Raw genomic sequence first — 18,137 nt, forward strand, 5'->3', positions numbered from 1 at the left:
CAGAAATCAGTGCTTTTTCCAACAAACCAATCTCACAAAGATTATTAGAAAATATTCTGAAACATATAATTGCATTTCCTGCTCAAAGTTATAGGGGGAATATCTTGAAATGGATTTCACTTTAAAACTCCAAAGCATGTCTAGTAACAAATATTTATTAAAAGAATGAAGCTGGGAAATAAAGACATTCATAGAGAGAAGACCTGGATGGCTTAGGTATTTTCTCAATGGTGGTAGAAATGACAGCTATGGTGATTGTGTATGTGGGAGGTGGGAGAGAAGATATAATTGTTGTGTGTGTCAGGGTGTTTGGCTCTGTCTAAGGAATTTGCTAACTGAGAACATTCCCAATCTGTCATTCTGACTATTTGCCAGGTGCAATTAGGGAAGGGAAGGTTGGTTTCTTCTTTGCATTCATAAATAGCAGGGGACTCAGGAGAAACAGGTTTCTGCTGCATTCACACACAAAAAAATGTCACTTGTGCAGCATCAAACTTGTTATATCTGATGATCTGGGAGAGAATTTTGTTCTCTCTTAAAAATCTGTTTCTTCTGAATACCAAATGCACTTAAAATTTGTCTTCTATATATCCAAGATGTCTTCTGCACATTGTCCTCCACAGAACACCATCAACATATTGCACCCGTGATTCCATATTTGCAAAGCAGTGGACTTAAATGAATCTTCTCATTCTAAAAAGAGAAAAAATATGTTTACGATCAAGAGACATCATTATCCATACTGTTCACTATGCACTTTTTCATCCATCAGGGCATCCCCTAGGTAACAAAAGAACCATATTGTTTTGTGTGTGCTTGCTTTTTAGCATCTAACATAATAAGTGGGGTTACTGAAGGACTGTTCTATTCTCCTTCATTGTAATTAAAGTACCATTAAAAGTCTTCAATTTTTATGCTGTATCTCAAGGGTTGGTTTGTTACATTTAAACTAAAGCCATTAAAAGTTAGAGTTTATAAGGTTAGCTTTTTCTTTTTTTCTTAAGTAAGAACAAATGCCATATGCTTCTTCTTTTCTTCTCCCATGGAGTTAGCAGGAAAGATATGCTGTAGAAGGAGTCTCCAGCTTTAATGCTGGCTCAGTTGCGCCCACAGAGGGAAGCAGGAGCAAACCCCCTCCCCATCAGTATCTGAGGCAGTCCTTGTATTGACTGAGCTCCAGAGTCAGCTTGTAAGTGCACCAACGCAGGGAGTCCCTCTAATCGCTCCGCATCCTTCGCTTCTATTAGGATAACGTGACATATATCAGAATGTACAAGCTGCTTTTCAGAAACTGATTTCCCTTAAGGCTGTTTGTCTCTATGGCTCAAAGTGTAGGTCACCATCATGACTCATTTTAATGTGTAGTCTGTGATCAGGGCTTGAAACATTCCCCACATGATTTTTAAAATATCACAGGAAACCTACTTTGCTGATTCCATCAGGAAAGCAGTGGGCTGTTTTAGGGAGCTTACAGAATTCTTAGTTTACTCTGTACTGTAAAACTTCCAATATCAAAAGCTCACACTTCCCCACTTCAGAGTCTTTCACAAGAAGTATCGGTGTGGAAAACTTGGAATGTTATTTCAGATTATGTAACTCCAAAATCTTTCTATTTTCAAGTACTTATAGAAAGCTCTGATTAGTCCCAGCTGCTGTGATAAACACAGTTACATTGCCTAGAACAGAGATACATAACCTGGGATTCAAGAACACCTAAGCGAGTCCTTGAATGGGTTTCATGGGGCCCAAAAACAGCTGAAATTTTACATATATTTGCCCATGTGCATTTTTATGAGATCCATAGCTTCCACTGAAATCGCAAAAGGCACTGTGACTCTAAAAATGTTAATATCACTGCCTGAAATTTTGAGAAATATGCATTTTTAGCTTCTTACTCTAGACAATTCAGAATGAAATGGCCAAGTGTTTGTGACGAGCAAAAGCGGTTATCATAGTGCCCCAGAAATTTCCATGTGTTTTTTTCACAGCTAAAAAAGATGAGAAATGTAATATTAAATCTGCCAAAACAAGACGGAATAAAATTTTAAAAAAGAAGCTTTAATTTATTGGAAGAAAAGGGCATGTTATTCAAGAAATGTAAATGCTTACTATTTCTAAGTAATACAAACATGAATGAGTGAATAGGAAGGATGTCCATTTCTGTGCCTCCAAATTTACTATTCATCTAAAGAAACAAGAATGAGTGTTGTGAAAGAAATATTCACCGTAAATATAACAGAGTATATGTCTTCCTCTGCTCAGGCTGCCATTAAAAAATACCATAGATTTAGTGACTTAAACACCAACAATTTATTTTCTCACAGTTTTGTATGCGCCAAGGCCAGGATCAAGGTTCTAGCCTATTGAGTTTCTTGCAGTCTGGCCCAGGGCACATGGCCGGATGTGGGAAGTGGGGCGTGTAAGGAGGGGTGGGAAGCACTCTCTGGAGTCTCATTTTTATGAGGACACTAATCCTGTTGGATTAGGTCTCTACCTTTATTACTTCATTTAACTGTAATTACCTCTTTATATGTCCTATCACAAAATACAGCTGCACTGAAAATTAGAGCTACAACATATGAATTTTGCAGGAGATATAAATATTCAGTCCAGAACTGATCTGTGCTAGAAAAATATCTTTGGAGCAAGCAAAACAAGCTATAATGGCCAGAGAAAATTGTGTGGAAGGGGTGGTACTCAATTTGGGCTAGTAAGGTGAGCTTATTTCAAAATATTCTCTTTATTTTAAATGTATGGCTTTCCTTCTAGAAAGTATAGGTATGTTTGAAAACCTTTCTTTAACAAGAATTTCTCATCAGTTTCCATAGAATGTACTTAACAATAAAAAGCACCTCACTTCTTGGACAGAAGCCACATAATGTGGTGATAAGAGAGGTGAGATATATTAGAAATAAGCTCCTCATACCTCCAAATTTGGAATAACAAAAGTGTGTGTACGTTCGTGACACACATGCATACATGTACACATGTATGTAGGCATACAGAGGTAGTTTCACTTGTTTTAGCTTTTTGAAGACAGAAATCTTGGCTTATGCAAAATTTTAATTTGTGTCTAAAATACTTGGATTAACAATTTGTTCATTTCTCCAATGTTCAGACCAGTATTCACTGAGTACTAATTAGTCAGAAAAATGAATACAGTATATAAATAGATGAAACACAGTACAACTCAGTGAGTATATGATTGAAGCCTGAATATTGTGAGGAAAGGACATAGAAAATAGGCCAAAGATCTGGCAAGGATGTGGAAAACCCGGCGGAGAAGATGGCATTTGAGCCATATCTGGTATGAAAGGCAGGAAAGAGTAGGAACAGCTATTTCAAATAGCAGAACAGCCTAGGCAAAGCCGCAGTCATGAAAGGTAGGCCTGGATAAGACTGTACATGTCTCCCAGTTGTATCAAGCCCCAAACTCTATATGTATGCCCTTAATTTACATCCATATGCAAAACAAGTAAAAGGGCTTAGATTTTGACTCTTGAATACTTCTAGTGTGTCACTTAAAAAAACTATCTGTAAATTCAAACTGCATAGGTTTAAAGCGTAGTCATGGTATTTAACCTCTCTGGACCTATTTTTTAATACTAATGAAAATGATGAGTGTAAAATGGAACATACTTTGTTTTATTAAGAAAATAATATTTGAACGAGGACCCAAAAAAGGTGGTTGTTAGATAAGTGGATATTTAGAGGAAGAATATTCTAGAAAGAGGGAACCCTGGAGGGAAGGCCATAAGCATCTGGTGTGTGCATGGTAGGAGACTACCGTGGCCAGGGCCAAGCAAACAGGGTGAATGGCAGTGAGTGATGAGGTCAGATCACACAGAGCCTGATGGAGCATCTCAAGGACTTTGGTGTTTGAATGAAATGAAGAACAATTGTAGGATATTGACACAGGAGAGACAAGATGTGACTTAAGTTTTCAAAGGATCACTGTGCTGCAAGAGATTCGGATAAAAGTAAGATCAGAGTAGAAAAAGAAAGACTCATTATGAGTCTATTAATCCAGGCAAGACGTCTGGTGGCTTGGACCAAATTGAAGACAGTGGAGATGATAAACAGACAGGTTCTAGATGTGTGTTAAGCATACATGGACAGGTTCTAGCTGTATGTTTATGGACATGGATTTAGAGAGAAAGAGAGTAATCGAAGATCACTCTAAATTTTTGATCTAAGCAACTGGAAGGATGATGTTGCCATATATACATGTGTGTATGTATGCATGTGTATGTGTGCATGCATATATATATAAAGTCTACTCAGAGACATTATATACATATATTATATATAATATATACTACTTCCATATATATCGTTTACTCTCTACTCATAGGGTTATTGTGATGACAATTTAATTACTTAGCTCGTGTGAATCACTCAGAATAGTGCTTGGCACATAACAGGTATTCAATAAATATTAGCCATTTCTATTCATGCCTGCCTTGTTATACATGTCTCTTTAGGGCCAAGTTAGCTATTTTCTTGTGGGACTTTGACTCGTTAATAGCGGCAGAATAAAGCTACTGTATGACCTAGAAATTCAGCCTGCTGAGTGGAAAAGAAACTGTAAAACTTTCCTTTAGCAGGTATATTTCATAGCAGGTCTCCTGGAAAGAGCAAAAAAATCACCTTTGGAGAGGAAATGCCGATACCTAACAGATAATAGCTCATAGGCCGCTTCATCTATAGAAACAGTGTTGCTGTTATCATCACAAAAGAATAGGAGAGAAGGTGGGGTTATGCAGCTCACAATGAAGGCCCTGACATGAGCCACAAGATTAAATTGGTGTTAGAGGAAGTCTCGTATCTTTTTACTCAGACGGGAAATTGAGAGAGTGACATGACACTAAGTCAAAAAGTCAAAGGTTGAGAATCCAAATAAACTGATAAAAATGTCAACTCACAATCCCAGACCATTAACATAGCCATTTGGGATCTCACCTGTATTATTGGAATACTCATATTTGTATTTAATCCACACTTGTATTATTTATGTCAAATAAAGTCACAGTATCATTTCCCACACCTACATAAAAGCAGCTGTTTTTTTTTGTTTGTTTGTTTGTTTGTTTTGATGGAGTCTCGCTCTGTCACCCAGGCTGGAGAGATGCAGTTGTTTGTTTTTATATCTTGCATGGGAATACTCTGAATAACTTGACAAAGCAACATAATGCTTGGAAATTTCACACATGGTTTCAGCTAGATAAACACCACCTAGACACTAGCAGAAAGGATCAGGGACAAATTAGAATGTTTTCATGAACAGCCAGATCAAATCTAGTGTGTGCTTTCTTTAAATTATTAAACCAGAAGTAAGAAATTGACCCCAATTTGAGCAATTAAAAAAAAGAAGCTGCAAATAGCCAGCTAAAATTCAGCCCACAATAGAAATGAAACAGATTATTAAGTCACAGAAGAAACTCCAAACACTCTTTAATTTTCAAATGATAGATCTATTAGCAGACTTCCCTCCTAGGCAACTTCTCTGCACTATATGTTATACTCTGAATCACATATTTTTCTCTTGACATTTTAGTGTCATAACAGGGGGTGAATTAAAACTTGAACTACCTGCATAATGGATTTTTGTTCTGGTAATTAAAGATAGCAGCTGGAGTTTTGACTTCTACTGTCATGCTTAGGGAGAGAAAGAAAAATGATCCTTGACCAACATGCTAGAATCTCAGTGGGGTAAAGTGGTTTTCCACAGGTGTAATGATTAATCTGAACCCAGAAGAGCTCTTAAAATGCTTACTTCTCTGTAGATTTGATAATTTTGTGTTTCAAAATATTCAGCTGTGACAGAGTTTACAAATAACATGGCCTTGTAATATGCATGATAATCAGAATTTACATTAAAACTTTTCTATGTCCAAAGGATTTGGAATACTGATTTGAAAAACAAACCTGCATCATCCTAAACACAAGTTGATTCTATCCATCAATCTCACAAATAGAAATGTGAATTTATTTTTTACTGCAGCCATAGGAAAGAAGAACATGATGCTCACAAGGAAATTGTCTTTCCTCTTTCCTTTTTGCATCCAACTCTTTCTGGAATCTAGATTTCAGTTTTATTTATATAATTAGTCAGATGGTAAAGAATGTCAAAACATCAATCTGATTAATTCAAGTCCATGGATGGAATAGTGACACTCCTTGTAAGTGTTGCCTTTTATGTCATCATACTGCAAAGGTTAAGTTGATTTGACCTGCTATAATCAAAAGCAGCCTATCGACCACTTCATTGTAATTACAGCTCTTTAGGACTATTTTGGTGCTAAGGAAGATTCTGCACTTGGTTTACAGGGATCACAATTAAAGTTGTCAGTCCTCAGACATCAAAGTGCATGAAAACAAAAAATCATGGGTTGCTTTAGGTTTCTATTTAATTGAGACATAAAAAGAATTAAATGTAGAGGTATATTCAAGTATTTGATTTGCAAAATGCTAGGGACTCTTTGAGATAAAAAGGATTGTATAAACCTAAGTTATTACCATTGATTTTCTGCAAAAATGGAGAAAAAGATTTGGGAAAAAAATAGAAGCAATGAAAAGGAATGCACGCTAACGGACTCATGAGTGAATGCTCCTTTGAGTTTCTGGTGCATTCCCAAAATTTTGCAGTCCCACACAAAATCCAGGAGCATTGTCAGACTAATGTTTTTATAATTGATGAAAGTTATTTATATTACTTTCTACTGCCAGTGCAATTCCTCTGCTTCTAAGATCAGTGATAATCTTTGGACCCATGCATGTTTTTGAGAAGACCTATGAAAGTGAAAGCTTCTGGATTCCATGGTAGAAAGATATTTTAAAATTTTTGTGTCTTCATGGTTATTTTAAAGAGCATGGAGAAATTTAAATATCCTTGCATAAGAGAAAAATAATAGAAAATTTAAATTATGTTCACTAAGAATATCATTATTCATATGAATTGACAAGCAAAGAGAATTATACATTATCATTCATTAAATATAAATTAAACACTTACTAAATGGTATTCCCTTTTTAGAAACAGCAAACACAAATAAGTTGGATAATATCCTTGCCCTTAAGAATATCATTCTTTCAAAGAGAAAACATATAGGTTTTCCAAAGGGAGCAAGAATTAAAATCCGATTGGCTTACCTTTAAGGATTTTTGTTGTTTTGATTAGTGCAGAGCCTGAAAGTCCAACTTCTTTCCCACCAAGACAGAAAAAGACATAAAGAGTAGATTTAAGAAAAATAGCTCAGGATCCAGAAGAGCCAGAATAACAAAACCTAAATAATTCCTTTAAACATGGGATTTGATAGTTTATGGTAAGTAGGTCAAGGACTCTCACTAAGGAGAGTTTCAGAGTCTTAATAAAATACTTCCCCTATTCCACAAACTGTAAATATATTGACTTCTTTTCACCAGGTGGTCCAGAAAAAAGTGATTCCAGTTTCTGATTAAATAAAATAGGAGGCAAAAGTTTAAATTTATACATAAGTTACTGGTACCAACAGAAATGACACTGATAAACAAGGTAGATCCAGTAACAACATCATAAGCCAGAAAATATTTTGGAGGTAGTACAGTAATGGAAAATTGATCTTAATAAGGCCAAGGTAAAGGTTATGTCTTCACTATGTCCTTGTGAGAAGTACAACCTACAAGGATAAAACCCTTTTAAGTTCTTTATTGAATCTAGGAGGAAGTCAAATTTGAGCTTAAAATCTTACTCTTGCATCTGCTGGGAAATTTAGCTATGGACTTTAACCCCCAGCACTCCCTCCCACCACATATTCATCTAAGTCAAGGTTTGAATATCTAGTGCATTTACCTGCTTAGTGACTTTTAAGAACCCAGATCAAGAAGACTCCTAAGTTCAGTTTCCTTCTTGCTTCCAGCTGGCATTAAAATGTCACTGAGTTTTTATGCTCTCCATGTAAACCATGTTTACTGACTACTTCACTGGCTAAAATGAATAAACAAATCCTGACATATACATATAAATACACTTCAGGTATCCTAATTACTTAGGCAACTCAAAAAAATAGCTCCACTGGGTAGTTTGACAGACCCAAGAGTGAGATGTGAAAGTAGAGGCTGCTTTTTCTGCAGAGTGCATAAAATGCTATAATCACAAGTAAGTGTTTTCTTATTGGTTGCTAAAATGAAAACCAACTATGCAGGTTTTATCATTTAGATAAGTCGCTTGGAGACAGACCTGTGATTCTAACATCTCCTTGTTAAGGAAGGCATGTAAAAAGAAAGACATGAAGAAACTCTGTTACTCTTACCACTACTACTACAACTAACAACAATTGAGTGCTTCCTAGCTTCCTATCTTCTAAACATTACATGCATATCATCCTGTTTAATCCTTACAATCAACTTATACGGTAGGTATTATCATTACCTTCATTTTTAAGATGCAGTAACTAAGGCACAGCAAAAGGGTGAATTACTTTTCTCCAGATTAACAAAGCTGCTAGATGACAGAGATATGATTCCAGACATAGGAAGTCTGGCTCTATTCTTACCTTTAATTTGCTAAAATCTTTTGCAATCTATTTTATTTTGGCACTAAATATTAACAAGTATTCATAGACAATTGGTCTCTGAAGGAAAAAGATGAAACCAAGTTATTGTTGCTGTTTTTAAATAATTCTTCTCTAGGACTAACTTTCACTCCACGGCAGAGGACATATGTCAGGTAAGCAGTGCAAATTGTTCATCTCTGGGATCTTAGGATATTGCCTGGAGCAAAAGAAAGTCTTTGTGTGGGATCCTTTTCTGATGCTGGAATCAAGGCAGAGAAGATGCTCTGTTTCATCACTTCCCTTTAAACAGTACAGGCAGTTCTCTCTAAGGCATGTGAAATTGGGTTAACTGATCATTAATAGTAATTGTTTGGATTTCCTTTGATATTAAGATAGGGAAGTGAGACTCCATATGCTGAATCTGTGAGACTTAGATATTTTAAGAGAAGAAATCATTATATTCTAAATTTTATTCAGCTGTTCTGATTTCCAAAGTCAGTGAAACCAAGGAAATATTTTCTACATTCTTTTGATTCTAGAAATGAGGTCTTGATTGCTTGACTTGACGAAACTCATCCAGTAAGTTGTGAAATCTGTGATTATACCCAGGTTGAGGCAATTCCAAAAAGAGTAGGAAGAACTGTATAGGTGGTGTCTTAGTTCTTCTTCTGCTGTGATAAAAATACCTGAGACTCAGTAATTCATAAAGAATAGAAATTTGTTTCTCACAGCTCTGGAGGTTGGAAAATCCAAGACCAAGATGCCGGCATCTGGTTAGGCCCTTCTTGCTGAACCCTCACATGGTGGAAGGCAGAAGGGCAAATGATAACAGCATGTTGCATGAAGTTTTCAAATGCCTTAATTGCATTCTGCTTGAGGGAGGACTCCTAGTGGCTGATCATGTTTTGAAGACCCCACCTCTTAATACTATCATATTGGCAAAAATTTTGGAGGGTACATATTCAAACCATAGCAGGTGGTAAGGATCCAGTTGTACTTCAGAAAATAAATAGAACTGACAATAAATACATCTGTGATTGCCAATCAGAAGATACAGCAAGTTAAGAGTGGAGCTGTTATGCTGGGAATATGACTTAGAAGTAAAAACAGTTATGACAGGGGTTAATGAGGAAGTTTGTAGATTGCATACTCTGTGCCAGGCTTCACTAAGTTGTTTTTGTTTTAAAGACATGCATTTTGACATTTAATATTTCCATTGACCTTATGACATACCTCTGATTACTATATCCATTTTATAAAGAAGGACACTAAGAGAGTAGTTGGTAGATCTAATACCCAAACCTAGACTAATTTCCCTAACCATGATAGTATGATGACTGTTATACCAAATAGTTTTTACAGACAAAAGAGAATTGCTTTTCAGTGAGATTCTTCATACTCAACGAAATTGTCTAAGGCTGTGCAAGGGTTAGGAGTGCAGCAGCTGTAAGTAGTACATATGTTTATGGTGAAACTGTCACACAGTTTAATTCTCACTGAAGTAGATATAGAAAATCTCAGAAGTTTAGCACTTCACATTTTGAGGTCACTTTATTTTATGTTATTTTTATTTTATTTTATTTTATCATTATACTTTAGGTTTTAGGGTACATGTGCACAATATGCAGGTTTGTTACATATGTATCCATGTGCGTGTTGGTTTGCTGCACCCATTAACTCGTCATTTAGCATTAGGTATATCTCCTAATGCAGTCCCTCCCCTCTCCCCCCAACCCACAACAGTCCCCGGAGTGTGATGTTCCCCTTCCTGTGTCCATGAGTTCTCATTGTTCAATTCCCACCTATGAGTGAGAACATGCGGTGTTTGTTTTTTTGTCCTTGCAATAGTTTACTGAGAATGATGGTTTCCAGTTTCATCCATGTCCCTACAAAGGACATAAACTCATCATTTTTTATGGCTGCATAGTATTCCATGGTGTATATGTGCCATATTTTCTTAATCCAGTCTATCATTGTTGGACATTTGGGTTGGTTCCAAGTCTTTGCTATTGCGAATAGTGCCGCAATAAACATACTTGTGCATGTGTCTTTATAGCAGCATGATTTATAGTCCTTTGGGTATATACCCAGTAATGGGATGGCTAGGTCAAATGGTATTTCTAGTTCTAGATCCCTGAGGAATCGCCACACTGACTTCCACAATGGTTGAACTAGTTTACAGTCCCACCAACAGTGTAAAAGTGTTCCTATTTCTCCACATCCTCTCCAGCACCTGTTGTTTCCTGACTTTTTAATGATGGCCATTCTAACTGGTGTGAGGTGGTATCTCATTGTGGTTTTGATTTGCATTTCTCTGATGGCCAGTGATGATGAGCATTTTTTCATGTGTTTTTTGGCTGCATCAATGTCTTCTTTTAGAAGTGTCTGTTCATGTCCTTCACCCACTTTTTGATGGGGTTGTTTGTTTTTTTCTTGTAAATTTGTTTGAGTTCATTGTAGATTCTGGGTATTAGCCCTTTGTCAGATGAGTAGGTTGCAAAAATTTTCTCCCATTCTGTAGGTTGCCTGTTCACTCTGATGGTAGTTTCTTTTGCTGTGCAGAAGCTCTTTAGTTTAATTAGATCCCATTTGTCAATTTTGGCTTTTGTTACCATTGCTTTTGGTGTTTTAGACATGAAGTCCTTGCCCATGCCTATGTCCTAAATGGTATTGCCTAGGCTTTCTTCTAGGGTTTTTATGGTTTTAGGTCTAACGTGTAAGTCTTTAATCCATCTTGAATTAATTTTTGTATAAGGTGTAAGGAAGGGATCCAGTTTCAGCTTTCTACATATGGCTAGCCAGTTTTCCCAGCACCATTTATTAAATAGGGAATCCTTTCCCCATTTCTTGTTTTTGTCAGGTTTGTCAAAGATCAGATAGTTGTAGATATGCGGCATTATTTCTGAGGGCTCTATTCTGTTCCATTGATCTATGTCTCTGTTGTGGTACCAGTACCATGCTGTTCTGGTTACTGTAGCCTTGTAGTATAGTTTGAAGTCAGGTAGCATGATGCCTCCAGCTTTGTTCTTTTGGCCTAGGATTGACTCGGCGATGGGGGCTCTTTTTTGGTTCCATATGAACTTTAAAGTAGTTTTTTCCAATTCTGTGAAGAAAGTCATTGGTAGCTTGATGGGGATGGCATTGAATCGGTAAATTACCTTGGGCAGTATGGCCATTTTCACAATATTGATTCTTCCTACCCATGAGTGTGGAATGTTCTTCCATTTGCTTGTATCCTCTTTTATTTCATTGAGCAGTGCTTTGTAGTTCTCCTTGAAGAGGTCCTTCATGTCCCTTGTAAGTTGCATTCCCAGGTATTTTATTCTCTTTGAAGCAATTGTGAATGGGAGTTCACTCATGATTTGGCTCTCTGTTTGTCTGTGATTGGTGTACAAGAATGCTTGTAATTTTTGTACATTGATTTTGTATCCTGAGACTTTGCTAAAGTTCCTTATCAGCTTAAGGAGATTTTGGGCTGAGACAATGGGGTTTTCTAGATATACAATCATGTCATCTGCAAACAGGGACAATTTGACTTCCTCTTTTCCTAATTGAATACTCTTTATTTCTTTCTCCTGCCTGATTGCCCTGGCCAGAACTTCCAACACTATGTTGAATAGGAGTGGTGAAAGAGGGCATCCCTGTCTTGTGCCAGTTTTCAAAGGGAATGCTTCCAGTTTTTGTCCATTCAGTATGATATTGGCTGTGGGTTTGTCGTAGATAGCTCTTATTATTTTGAGACACGTCCCATCAATACCGAATTCATTGAGAGTTTTTCTCATGAAAAGTTGTTGAATTTTGTCAAAGGCCTTTTCTGCATCTATTGAGATAATCATGTGGTTTTTGTCTTTGGTTCTGTTTATATGCTGGATTACATTTATTGACTTGCGTATGTTGAACCAGACTTGCATTTCAGAGATGAAGCCCACTTGATCATGATGGATAAGCTTTTTGATGTGCTGCTGGATTCGATTTGCCAGTATTTTACTGAGGATTTTTGCATCAATGTTTGTCAAGGATATTGGTCTGAAATTCTCTTTTTTGGTTGTGTCTCTGCCAGGCTTTGGTATCAGGATGATGCTGGCCTCATAAAATGTGTTAGGGAGGATTCCCTCTTTTTCTATTGATTGGAATAGTTTCAGAAGGAATGGTACCAGTTCCTCCTTGTACCTCTGGTAGAATTCAGCTGTGAATCCATCAGGTCCTGGACTCTTTTTGGTTGGTAAGCTATTGATTATTGCCACAATTTCAGAGCCTGATATTGGTCTATTCAGAGATTCAAATTCTTCCTGGTTTAATCTTGGGAGGGTGTATTTGTTGAGAAATTTATCCATTTCTTCTAGATTTTATAGTTTATTTGTGTAGAGATGTTTGTAGTATTCTCTGATGGTAGATTGTATTTCTGTGGGATCGGTGGTGATATCCCCTTTATCATTTTTTATTGCATCTATTTGATTATTCTCTCTTTTCTTCTTTATTAGTCTTGCTAGCAGTCTACCAGTTTTGTTGATCTTTTCAAAAAACCAGCTCCTGGATTCATTAATTTTTTGAAGGGTTTTTTGTGTCTCTATTTCCTTCAGTTCTGCTCTGATTTTAGTTATTTCTAGCCTTCTGCTAGCTTTTGAATGTGTTTGCTCTTGCTTTTCTAGTTCTTTTAATTGTGATGGTAGGGTGTCAATTTTGGATCTTTCCTGCTTTCTCTTGTGGGCATTTAGTGCTATAAATTTCCCTCTACACACTGCTTTGAATGCGTCCCAGAGATTCTGGTATATTGTGTCTTCGTTCTCATTGGTTTCAAAGAACATCTTTATTTCTGCCTTCATTTCGTTATGTACCCAGTAGTCATTCAGGAGCAGGTTGTTCAGTTTCCATGTAATTGAGCGGTTTTGAGTGAGTTTCTTAATCCTGAGTTCTAGTTTGATTGCACTGTGGTCTGAGAGACAGTTTCTTATAATTTCTGTTCTTTTACATTTGCTGAGGAGAGCTTTACTTCCAACTATGTGGTCCATTTTGGAATAGGTGTAGTGTGGTGCTGAAAAAAATGTATATTCTGTTGATTTGGGGTGGAGAGTTCTGTAGATGTCTATTAGGTCTGCTTGGTGCAGAGCTGAGTTCAATTCCTGGGTATCCTTGTTAACTTCCTGTCTTGTTGATTTGTCTAATGTTGACAGTGGGGTGTTTAAATCTCTCATTATTATTGTGTAGGAGTCTAAGTCTCTTTGTAGGTCACTCAGCACTTGCTTTATGAATCTGGGTGCTCCTGTATTGGGTCCATATATAGTTAAGAGAGTTAGCTCTTCTTGTTGCATTGATCACTTTACCATGATGTAATGGCCTTCTTTGTCTCTTTTGATCTTTGTTGGTTTAAAGTCTATTTTATCAGAGACTAGGATTGCAACCCCTGCCTTTTTTCGTTTTCCATTTGCTTGGTACATCTTCCTCCATCCCTTTATTTTGAGTCTATGTGTGTCTCTGCACATGAGATGGGTTTCCTGAATACAGCACACTGATGGGTCTTAAATCCTTATCCAATTTGCCAGTCTGCGCCTTTCAATTGGAGCATTTAGCCCATTTACATTTAAAATTAATATTGTTGGGTATGAATTTGATCCTGTCATTATGATGTTAGCTGGTTATTTTGCTCGTTAGTTGATGCAGTTTCTTCCTAGCCTCGATGGTCTTTACAATTTGGCATGTTTTTGCAGTGGCTGGTACCGGTTTTTCCTTTCCATGTTTAGTGCTTCCTTCAGGACCTCTTTTAGGGCAGGCCTGGTGGTGACAAAATCTCTCAGCATTTGCTTGTCTGTAAAGGATTTTATTTCTGCTTCACTTATGAACCTTAGTTTGGCTGGATATGAAATTCTGGGTTGAAAATTCTTTTCTTTAAGTATGTTGAATATTGGCCCCCACTCTCTTCTGTCTTGTAGCGTTTCTGCTGAGAGATCCACTGTTAGTCTAATGGGCTTCCTTTTGTGGGTAACCCAACGTTTCTCTCTGGTTGCCCTTAACATTTTTTCCTTCGTTTCAACTTTGGTGAATCTGACAATTATGTTTCTTGGGGTTGCTCTTCTCAAGGAGTATCTTTGTGGTGTTCTCTGTATTTCCTGAATCTGAATGTTGGCCTGCCTTGCTAGATTGGGGAAGTTCTCCTGGATCATATCTTGCAGAGTGTTTTCCAACTTGTTTCCATTTTCCCCGTCGCTTTCAGGTACACCAATAATACATAGGTTTGGTCTTCTCACATAGTCCCATATTTCTTGGAGGCGTCGTTCGTTTCTTTTTATTCTTTTTTCTCTAAACTTCCCTTCTCGCTTCATTTCATTCATTTCATCTTCCATCACTGATACCCTTTCTTCCAGTTGAACTCATCAGCTACTGAGGCTTCTGTATTCTTCACCTGGTTCTCGAAACTTGGCTTTCAGCTCCATCAGCTCTTTTAAGCACTTCTCTGCATTGGTCATTTTAGTTATACATTTGTCTAGTTTTTTTTCAAAGTTTTTAACTTCTTTGCCATTGGTTTGAATTTCCTCCTGTAGCTCAGAGTAGTTTGATCATCTGAAGCCTTCTTCTCTCAACTCGTCAAAGTCATTCTCCATCCAGCTTTGTTCCGTTGCTGGTGAGGAACTGCGTTCCTTTGGAGGTGGAGAGGTGCTCTGCTTTTAGAGTTTCCAGTTTTTCTGCTCTGTTTTCTCCCCATCTTTGTAGTTTTTTCTACTTTTGGTCTCTGATGATGGTGATGTACAGATGGGTTTTTGGTGTGGGTGTCCTTTCTGTTTGTTAGTTTTCCTTCTAACAGACAGGACCCTCAGCTGCAGGTCTGTTGGAGTTTGCTAGAGGTCCACTCCAGACCCTGTTTGCCTGGGTGTCAGCAGCAGTGGCTGCAGAACAGCAGATTTTCGTGAACCGCAAATTCAGCTGTCTGATAGTTCCTCTGGAAGTTTTGTCTCAGAGGAGTACCCGGCCGAGTGAGGTGTCAGGCTGTCCCTACTGGGTGGTGCCTCCCAATTAGGCTGATCGGGGGTCAGGGACCCACTTTAGGAGGCAGTCTGCCTGTTCTCAGATCTCCAGCTGCATGCTGGGAGAACCACTACTCTCTTCAAAGCTGTCAGACAGGGACATTTAATTCTGAGGAGGTTCCTGCTGACTTTTTGTTTGTCTGTGCCCTGCCCCCAGAGGTGGAGCCTACAGAGGCAGGCAGGCCTCCTTGAGCTGTGGTGGGCTCCACCCAGTTCAAGTGTCCTGGCTGCTTTGTTTACCTAAGCAAGCCTGGGCAATGGCGGGCACCCCTCCCCCAGCCTCGCTGCCACCTTGCAGTTTGATCTCAGACTGCTGTGCTAGCAATCAGCGAGACTCCGTGGGCGTAGGGCCCTCCAAGCCAGGTGTGGGACACAATCTCCTGGTGTGCTGTTTTCCAGTCCCGTTGGAAAAGCACAGTATTAGGGTGGGAGTGACCCGATTTTCCAGGTGCCATCTGTTACCCCTTTCTTTGACTAGGAAAGGGAACTCCCTGACCCCTTGTGCTTCCCGAGTGAGAGAATGCCTCACCCTGCTTCGGCTCAGCTCACGCACGGTGCGCTAAACTGTCCTGCACCCACTGTTTGGCACTCCCTAGTGAGATGAACCCGGTACCTCAGATGGAAATGCAGAAATCACCTGTCTTCTACGTCACTCACACTGGGAGCTGTAGACTGGGGCTATTCCTATTCGGCCATCTTGGCTCCACCCGCAAGTTACATTTTATATGTCACATGTGTTTACATTAAGCTAAACATGAGTTCACATTGATATCTTGATATCTTCAGTATATTTCCAAGTCTAATCTTTTATGACACGTATCATTCTAGCCTCCTTTCTTTGCTTATTTCTAACCTTCCATACCAAGAGTGAGAAACATCACTGCCAATTAAGTAAATACATCCCCTGTGTATTTACTTAATTTCTCAATTCCAGTATATATCTTTAGTGGTTTCAGAATTGTTAACCTATAGCTCTGTGAGAAACAACCTTATCTACTAGAATATAATGCTTATATTTTGTCTTTATTCCTACAGACCATATTCATTTCCAAATTCAGAACCATTTTCCCCCACTGTAGTAATACAGTTAGATTCTTTTGTTGCATTCTGAGTTCCATTCTAAGATTCCTGGACCTCCTAAATGACTTTTAAAGATTTTCATACAATAGAGTTAACTATTCGTACTGTAAAATTCTATCGGTTTTGACAAATGCATGGTGTCAGGCAGTCATCATTGTAGTATCATACAAAATCTTTTTCAACATCCTAAAAGCAATCCCTACATTTCACTATTTAACTCTCCTCCTTCCAAACCCTTGGCAAAGACTGATTGGTTTTCCAAGTCCAAATTTTGCCTTTTTCAAAATGTAACATAATTGGCATCCTATAGCACATAACCTTTTCAGACTGGCTTTTTTCATTTGGCAGCATGCATTTAAGATGCATCTGTATCTGTTTATACTTTGATAGCTCATTCCTGTTTTAGCGCTGAATAGCATTACATTATATGAATGTACTTGAATTTGTCTATTTACCTATGTAAAGACATCTTGGTGGTTTTCAGTTTGAGGCCATTATGAATAAAGCTGCTACAAACATTTGTATGTAGGTTTTGTATGACCTTAAGTTTTCAAAGCATTTGGGCAGATATCTAAGAGTGCAGATGCTAGATTATATGGCAAGACTATGCTTAGCTTTGCAAGAAACCACCAGTCTTCCAAAATGGCTCCACCATTTTTTAATCTCACCAGGAATTAATGAGAGTTTGAGTTGCTCTGCATACATGCCATCATTTGGTATTGTCAGTTTTTTTGTATGCTAAACAATCTAATAGGTGTATAGTGTTATCTCGTTGTTTTAATTTGCATTTTCCTACTGACACATGATGTTAAATGTCTATTTGTATGCTTCCTGTCTGCATATCATCTTTGATGACGTTTGTTCAGAACTTTTGCTCACTTTTCAATTGGGCTTTTTTCTTGTTGCTGAGTTTTAAAAGGTTTTTCTGGTATATTTTCGATATAAGTCTTTTATCATATATTTGTGTTGTACATATTTTCTCCCAGTCTATGAATTCTGTTATTGTTTTAACAGTGTCTTTTGCAGAGCAGAAATTTTTAATTTTAATAAGGTTTATTAGATTTTTATTTCATGGATCATACTTTGGTGCTGTATCTAAAAACTCATCAACAAACCCAAGGTCAATTAGATTTTCTCCCAAGTTTCATCCTCCAGAAAATTTATTGTTTTGCATTTTAAATTTAGGTCTCTTTCTTAGTCCATTTGTGCTGCTATAACAAAATACTTGAAGCAGGGCAATTTAGAAAGAAGACAAATTTATTTCTCACAGTTCTGGAGGTGAAGTCCAAGATCAAGGCACCAACAGGTTTGATGTCTGGTAAGGGCTCCATCTTGGCTTCCAAGAAGGTGCCTTGCTGCTGCATCCTCTGGAGGGGTGAAATGCTGTGTCCTCAATGGGTGGCATGAATGGCAGGGCAAGAAAGGAGAAAACTCCCTCTGTCAAGCCCTTTCATAAGGGCACCTTATCCCATTTATGAGGGCAGGGACTTCATGACTCAGTTACCTC

Source organism: Hylobates moloch, unplaced genomic scaffold, assembly GCF_009828535.3.
Source record: "Hylobates moloch isolate HMO894 unplaced genomic scaffold, HMol_V3 SCAFFOLD_8, whole genome shotgun sequence".
Lineage (NCBI taxonomy): Eukaryota > Metazoa > Chordata > Mammalia > Primates > Hylobatidae > Hylobates > Hylobates moloch.